Source organism: Salmo salar, chromosome 06, assembly GCF_965601325.2.
Source record: "Salmo salar chromosome 06, fSalSal1, whole genome shotgun sequence".
In the NCBI taxonomy this organism is placed as follows: Eukaryota; Metazoa; Chordata; class Actinopteri; order Salmoniformes; family Salmonidae; genus Salmo; species Salmo salar.
This window is the reverse complement of record NC_138296.1, coordinates 73,126,016-73,134,932: the sequence shown is the minus strand read 5'-3', so window position 1 is coordinate 73,134,932 and position 8,917 is coordinate 73,126,016. Positions and strand designations below refer to the sequence as shown.

General features: G+C 41.4%; 1 long non-coding RNA gene across 1 annotated transcript; it reads left to right on the top strand.

Moving 5' to 3' along the window:
- Window positions 1–1,501: 1,501 nt before the first annotated feature.
- Window positions 1,502–6,014, top strand: LOC106608022 (ALK and LTK ligand 2b). The gene is made up of 6 exons (XR_001329360.3): window positions 1,502–2,301; window positions 2,806–3,148; window positions 3,760–3,813; window positions 3,955–4,035; window positions 4,192–4,266; window positions 4,843–6,014. It is a non-coding gene; the product is annotated as an ALK and LTK ligand 2b (long non-coding RNA).
- Window positions 6,015–8,917: the final 2,903 nt, after the last annotated feature.

Below are 8,917 nucleotides of genomic sequence, written 5' to 3'. Positions count from 1 at the left end.
GTCGGGTAGACTGTTTGGAGTGTTAATCAGACTGGATAAAACTTTTTTTTTTACTATGCCCCCCCCCCCCCCCACTTCTAAAACCAAAGTTGTGCCCCTGCTAATTCCTATGAGTCAGAAGAATGTTTAAGAGTTTAACCTTAACAGGGTTAAATAGGGTATTTCACTACAGGCAAACACTAGGCTACTTTTATTCATTGAAATTATAGCAGACTGGGACACCAACTGCCTAAATTGACCTCTTTATTCCATCTCTTTATGCATTGACAAAGGCCTTGTGACTGAGACATGGCATGTGGCTGGCTGTATGTGTAGCTTTTACTCCTTATCACTCACTCTTCATCAGGACAGGTAGTTGTCACATTGTGACATATGGTGGGTCTGTCGCCTGGCCAAAAGTTCCAGCGGAATGTGACATGAGATGTGGTGTTATTAGCGGGTATAAGGCATATTTGTGGAGGGGATATGAATACGACATTTTGTTATAGGGAAAGGCACGAGGGCTCACACAGAGAACGGCTAAACGCACTCTTCTTCGGTTGATTGAGTTGACTCGCTGTGGTTGTTGGTGGTGGTAGATACGCCCAGTATGCAAGGTGTTTCAGGATCGCATGAGAGCGTTCAGCGTTTCTGTTTCAACGCCCGCCTTCGTTCATTATAGAGCTCACTCGCTAGTCACAGACTTGATACAGCGTTCACAGCAGTAGATTTTAGTTTTAGTTTAGAACCTATTAACGTTATATATTAATGTTACCTACACGGATGCGCTCTCTATATCAGAACTCTCCTTCCCTCCCTAGTAGATTGATAGCCTGTATCTGTATGCCCAAAGAGATAATACCGGTGTGTGTTAAAGGTATAGTGTTGATGTCATGTCAGTGAGTAAGCTATAGGGATGAAGGCGAACGGAATGGTCACTCAGACATGTTTGATTGATTTACATAGTTAATAATAGGCAGAAAGATTGAAAAAAGTGATAAAATAAGTGAAATATAATAATAACGATATATTATTATACACAACCCTCTAGCCAATTGTATTTTTACACACCAGTCCCCACTCCCTTCTGGTGAAGCAGCAGCTACACTTGAAGGTGCGCACTGCAGGTGAGCGCTATCCTTTCAGCACCACACTGTCCTTACGCACGGCAGTAACATTTAACCTGGGCGTTGCCTTTATCGAAAGACACCAGATGTCGTGTCAATTATCGTTATATAGGCCTGCTATAATTTGAACATCCGATAAACGAAGGAGTCTTGGCAACATTTGTTACTGGCTGTCATGAAGACTCCATAAACACAAATAAAGAGACACATGGGAAAAGTTTCAAACAGGTGAAGGTTTTGCAACAAATTGATAAGTAGGCTATTGGTCATCATCTAACAAATCTCAAATTTCATCCAATAGATTGAAACCAATTATGAGCGTTTAGGGGGAGGCAGGTCAGTGAAACCAAGCCAATTACACAATGAGGCTTTACTTAGATTGAGTTGTACCAACGAAAGTAAACAAAACGAATCTTAAACCGGGCGAATGCTTCAGTTCACTTGTTCCTCTCAGTCCGTTGGTATCTATTATTGAATCGATGTTGGAATTACGCAAATAATATAATAATTACGAAAGATTGTGTCATGGTGGATAATTGTATTGTCTTACAGTGTATTTGTTATTGATTTGTAAAGTGACGAGGTTATTATGAGTATATGCAAGACGAGATGCGGTTATCTGTGAACGTTCACATCGGTCATTTGGAATTTCAGTTCAAGGAAACAATTAAAAAAAGCTTCCTGGTAAGCGCGTATTGCAGATAGGCTATAAGTGGAGTGACGAAAAAGGGAGAGCGCAAAGAAATTGACAAGGCAGAGCGGATGATCGGGAAATTTGAGTGATATTTCCTTTTTACGCCATTCTAATTGAAGACATGGTGATCCTCGAGGGACAGCTCCTTACGTATGAGAGCGAGAATAAAAAGTGAGCGGCACCCTGGCAAACAACCTGAGACTTCATCAAGGCGCACACAGAAGTTAGCCTATAGGCTATATGGAGCAGACCTTTTAATTACTTTTCCATTCTCTCCCATCAAGTCGGTCAAGGAAGGATCAGATGACCGCACTTGCAGCCCAAATACACTTCTTATAAAAACTGATGATTCTCTCCTTTCCTCTGTGGTCGTGTTTTAAATCGTGGAATGGTATGGGGCAGAACGGTGCCGAAGACTGAGTTATCCGGCGCGGTTCAATAGCGTTGACATTAAAACATCGACGGATTTACTGGAGGATATTAGAAACGGAGACAAAACAGGTAATTTCACAGTTTTCCATCGGACTTCTCTCTTTCTCTCTGACACTTTCTCAAGTGCACAGCATTCTGATTAACTATAGCACTTTATTTCATAAAGGCAACATTACTGTCCCATATAAGCATAACTTTTGTAATTTCTATAAGGAATTGTAAGAAAAAGTCTATTTTGTTTGAATAAACAAATATGGATCGATTTGACCAATGAAAGTTGGTTCTTCGCCTGTTGATCTCCTACAGAAAGTAGATATCCTATTTGCTTGCCCCAATGGGTGTGAATAGGCTATATCAAATAAAATACAATTGTATTTCACATGCTTCTTAAGCAACAGGTGTAGACTAACAGTGAAATACTCTGTTTAAGAGGACAGGATATATAGGCATGGTAGATGTGGGGTTATATAATGTATCATTTATGTTGTAGAAATGCTGAAGATAAGAACACAATGTAATGATTCTGTGCGTCAGAGGACTTCATTTGTGACCCCCAAGTCTTAACTCTTGCAGGGGTCTCGTTAAACTCACGGCAGCGTCAGAGAGGGAGATCCCTTTCCTCAGCCTGCGGTAGCAATGAGCGGGCTGTGCAAGCCTGTAGTTATGGGACTCATATTGCTGATCTGCAGTACTACCAGCCACTGTGAGGAGAGCGCGCCAGCCACGGCTCCCACGGACGCGAGGAACGACAAGAGCCTACTCAGGCGGATTGCAGACATAGTGAAGCACGTGGAGGAAAGCCGCGGTGAGAACGGCACGAACGCAGCATCGCAGTCGACTTCTAGGAGAGAATCCCCGGATGAGACAAAACGGGATTTACGAAACCTCAAAACAGATAGTGGCGATCAAATTATTGGTGAGTTCGCACATTGACAGCTGGGCGTTACCATGAACTCCAAAATATGTTGTATAACAGTCTTAAGTGGTGGTGTAAAAAGACCACCACGGAATGTAAAGCGCTATGCGGGTACTGGGTGCACATCGTTCAAATATGTTATGCCTTGGGAATTTAGAAGTTGCTGAATCTTAAGAAAGTGATTTACATTTGACATTTTAGTCATTTAGCAGCAGTGGCGGTTCTAGACCATTTCAACTGGGGGGGCCAAGCTGGGGCCAGTTGTACTGTTAGAGGGGCCAGTTACATTAGACGTTATTGTTGTCATATCGTTTTCTTCACTGCATTGCAGGCATTAGCAGGCAAAATACCATGTTCATAATCATTAGTGGTCTGCATTGCCACTGTCTAATAACGAATGTAAAAAAAGAAAGATAGCAAAAATGTGTTATGTAAAAATTATTTCATACTCCACATTTAGGGGGGCCACAAGGGGTCCAAAATTGTTGTCACAGGGGCACTGCCCCCCGAACCGCCCCTGTTTAGCAGATGCTCTTATCCAGAGCGACTTACAGTTAGTAACACACTTTGATCTCCTGTTCTGACCCCCTGCCTTCTTTTTTGTCTTTCAGAAATATTTCCTAGAGATCTCAGAAAGAAAGAAAAGTTTTTAAAACACTTAACAGGTGAGATATACATCATATGATGTGTGTGTGTGAGAGAGATTTGAGTGCGGTGGGTCAAGATGTAAAGGACAAGAAAGGGAGAGAAAGGTGATAGTAGTTGGTCTGCTCTGCTTTAATTCAAAGGCTTTCTCTGTCCCTCAGGTCCTCTGTATTTCAATCCCAAATGCAGGAAGCACGTATACAGACTATATCACAACACCAGAGACTGCACGATACCTGCATGTAAGTTCCTCAACCTCTTCATATGACAAAGAGTACATTTTCCCTGGATTTAAAGCAGTGTTTATAGGCATGTCACATGTGTTATGTATAAGGGGAGGCCTAGTACTGTCTCCCAGGCATTCATTCATCCCTCTATTTCTTTTCTTTCCTTTTAAGACTTCAAAAGATGCGCACGGCTTCTCACACGCTTAGCAGGGAGCCCACGATGTACAGAAGGGTAGCAGAAATCAAGTAAGTGTGCATACAATTTTTTAAAGAGTTTTTCCTAGTCAGGTCACATGGTCTGGAAGAGAGCAGGGCCCTAAGTATTGTGTATGTTTGTTTATGGCTGAGGTCCTTGTCTATTCAGGGAAACTAACAACAGTCTAATGGGCTTCACACAGGTCAAACAGAAAGTGTTAATCAAATACACCTGTTACATGTATAATAATATGCATTGTTAAACCTGGCACAAATCAATGGTACTTTTCCCACATAAAAAATACTTGTTGCAAAGTGAAATGTGACCTAAAACACCTGGCCAAGGTAACCCGCACCTCACATGGTTTCAATTTACTGTGTAGAGTCATAGCATTAAGTTGAAAGGAAGAAGTTAAGTAATGTTAAAATGTCTTTCTCAGCCTTATAGGTAGATCTAATCAGTGCCATGCACAGTGTCCACACACTTTTTGGCGCACAGCATGAAATGCAGATCTGTAACAAATCATGTTTCTTTCTCCATTTTTCATGGTACTTTTGGAGAGGAAAGAATTTCCGGGCGCTGCCAAGTACGAGAGAGCACTAAATTTCACTTCCTCTCTCTCGCAGGTTGAAGCCAAACCAGAGCTGTCCAGAAGAGAGAGCCCTGAAAAAAAGTGCCTTAGACAACAACAGGGAAACCAAACAAACTCGAACCAGTCACGTCCGCCATTACGCAGTGTCCGTCACCAGAGTTCACTATTTTACAAAGGCATGGATTACCACCCACAGGCCTCCCTGGACCCTACACAGTCTGTGGTCACTGCGGGTCTTGACAAGAGACTATACAGAAGATACAGGCGAAGGGAAAAAATGGCAGCAACCACAGATTTCGTGGTTATTATTGTCCTGCTGGCTGGACAAACTCTACTTTCTTCTTTCTTTCTTGGTTTTTACCAAAAGAGAAAAGGGATTGCTTTTGTTTGTTTTTAACCCCCCCCCCCCCCCCCAAAAAACCCCCAACAACAATTGAAATCAATCAAATCTTTTGGTTGGGTTGCGACGTGCCTTTTTAGGTTGTATTTATGTTGTGGTTCGGCGTCATATCTTTGTCAGCAGTACTACCTATTAGTGGATAAAAGGCTATCTCGGACATTCTCTCACCTACCTGTGACCACACTGAAACATATGATTAAATTATTAACTGCATGACAATATCCTTGCCTTTTTATGTCTTTGTAAGACATGTATTAAAACAAGAGACACTATATATTAGGCACTGGTTGCAGTCAGAAGTTGTGTGTAAGAAGAAACCCTCCTGTGAGTCTGAGTGTGGTAGTGTGGTACATAGTATATTTATATATTCAAGTTGTCATATGTTTTCCTCTGTATACAGTATGTATAAACATTCTAACCTGAGTGCAATATGTACATATTGTAAAAAGCATAAAAGGAATCCACATAACGACCATAAATTAAAGTGTTTGACGTATATTAACTTGGTGTTAAAAAATATATATCAAAAACATGAAATATATTTAAATAAATTATAAGATTGGTACAAATATGAGCGGCCTCTCTCTGTTGTTTCTTAAAGTACGTGGTGTTGTTCATCACTGACTATACCAGGCAATATGATTCAATTGGAATCTATAGGAATCCAGTAGGTTGCACAGGTATCTGGCTTCCTCACAGTTCTAGATTAATACACTGAACTAAAATATAAATGCAACATGTAAAGTGTTGGTCCCATGTTTCATGAGCTGAAATAAAAGATTACAGAAATTGTTGTGCACAGATTTGTTTACTGTTAGTGTGCATTTTCTCCTTTGCCAAGATAATCCATCCACTTGACAGGTGCGGCATATCAAGAAGCTGATTAAACAGCATGATCATTACACAGGTACACCTTGTGCTGGGGACAATACAAGTTAAAAATGTGCAGTGTTGTCACACAACACAATGCAACAGATGCCTCAGGTTTTTAGGGAATTGGCATGCTGACTGCAGGAATGTCCACCAGAGCTCTTGCCAGAGAATTGAACTTTAATTTCTCAACCATACACCGCCTCCAACATCGTTTTACAGAAATTGGCAGCATGTCCGACTGGCCTCAAAACCGCAGACCACCTGTAACCACGCCAGCCCAGGACCTCTACATCCCACTCCTTCACCTGCGGGATCTTCTGAGACCAGCCACCCGGACAGCTGAAGAAACTGTGGGTTTGCACAAACAAAGGATTTCTGCACAAACTGTCAAACCGTCTCAGTGAAGCTCATCTGCGTGCTCGTCGTCCTTGACATGACTGCAGTTTAGCGTCATAACTGACTTCAGAGGGCAAATACTCACCTTCGATGGCCACTGGCACGCTGGAGAAGTGTGCTCTTCACGGATGAATCCCAGTTTGAACTGTACCGGGCAGATGGCAAGACACCGTGTATGGCGCCATGTGGGCGAGCGGTTTGCTGACGTCAACGTTGTGAACAGAGTGCCCCATGAGGGCGGTAGGGTTATGGTATGGGCAGGCATAAGCTACGGACAATGAATGCAATTGCATTTTATCTATGGCAATTTGAATGCACAGTGATACCGTGACGAGATCCTGAGGCCCATTGTCGTGCCATTCATCCGCCACCATCGCCTCATGTTTCAGCATGATAATGCACAGCCCCATCTGTACACAGTTCATGGAAGCTGAAAATGGCCCAGTTCTTCCATGGCCTGCATACTCTCCAGACATGTCACCAATTGAGCATGTTGGGATGCTGTGGTTCGACATGTACGCCAGCGTGTTCCAGTTCCCGCCAATATCTAGCAACTTCGCACAGCCATTGAAGAGGAGTGGGGGGGAAAAATCCACAGTCCACAATCAACAGCCTGATCAACTCTATGCGAAGGAGATGTGTCACGCTGCGTGAGGCAAATGGTGGTCACACCCGATACTGACTGTTTTTCTGATCCATGCCCCTACCTTTTTTTTAAGGGATCTGTGACCAAAGATGCATATCTGTATTCCCAGTCATGTGAAATCCATTGGCCTAAGAATTTATTTTAATTGACTGATTTCCCTATATGAACTGTAACATATTAAAATCTTTGAAATGTTTGCATGTTGCATTTATATTTTTGTTCACTGTAGATTAAAAGACAAATAAAACACGTTTGCAAAGTCAGTTATCTAAAATTCACATTACGTATTGTAATAGTAATGGACAATGAGCATTAAAGGGATACTTTGGGATTTTGGCAATGAGGGCCTTTATCTACTTCCCCAAAGTCAGATGAACTTGTGGATACTATTTTTATGTCTCCGTGTCCAGTATGAAGGAAGTAAGAGGTAGTTTCACAAGCCAATGCTAACTAGCATTAGCATGCGAGTTCATCTGACTCTGGGAAATTAAAGGGCCTCATTGTCAAAATCCCAAAGTATCCCTTTAAAGCCAAGTAGTTTTTGCTTAATGAGCATTGAGTGAACTTGCCGTCTGGGAAAATGTATTCTGTCAATGGAAGTTCTCTTTACCTAAGAGAGAGTAAATATTTGTCTGAAAATGTCTATTTGTTTAAGTTCAAATGACAAACCAACCAAACAATCAACCATTTGTTGTATTGCAGGATTTATGCGTTGTGGATCCCATTCCCCCGTGCCAACATATGTTTGTACAAGCTAGCAGGCAAAGTGATCAACCCTAATCAACCCTAAGTTTTTTCTCAGCCTGATACTAGTAAGAGTCCTACTCAATCAAAATCAGACACTCAACTTTAGATTAATTCAAATACTCTCTTGTGCAATGCTGAATAAATAATTCACCATGCTTTGGCTTTACCCTAGTATGACAAACTTCTGCTTGCTGGTTTGGATTGAGCACAGTCCTAAGAGGACAGACTGGACCACACTAGCAGAGAACAGTGTGTGGAGGGACATTCCTTTGGTCGTTCCACTCAAACACGATATATCAATGCCTTCATCTACTTCCTCTGGTTTATTATGTATTACCGCTCCCAATTTCTGTCAATCACAGCCTAGGAACTACATCCACAGTGATATACACCTGAAAACGTACAATTCAGGGTTTATGTTCACGGGCAGCATTCTGCACTACCTTGGGCTGCCATGGTTTAGGATTTTAATCATCTTTGACATAAGGAGGAATATGTGCAGGTTCAAATCAGACATAATGGTGGAGGTGCCAGTGGTAAGATAAAGAGGCTAAGTAGCATCATTAGTTAGTTATGAGAACAAATCATTGCAGACTATTTTAGTCCTCTCATCTCTCTAAAATACCAATAGCTGAACTACAATAATTACACTCATTAAAGTGATTTTATAGGTTTTGTTTTATCAAAGCCCTGATGTTCGAAGTAGGATGTCATGGGAGGAGTACAAATGGAAGAAGAACTCAAAATTAAAAAAAACATTGTGACATGAAAGTAACTAACTAAACCCTTGTCAAATACCCAACAAGATTATCATTTGGGCAAGCATTAACTTTGACCCTGGTCTCAACCTTTAACCCTGCCCTCTGAACCCTAAAATGTCTGGTCATGCCATAATGCATCCATATTAATCTCTATAAACGTTGATGGCTATGTTAGACTAGATTAGACTAACAATTTACAAGATGTAAAAGAGAGAGAAATAAGATGAAGAGAAAGAATAATGCATTGTTAGTTCTGTTGAGTATGTATTGTTTATTTGAAGAGACC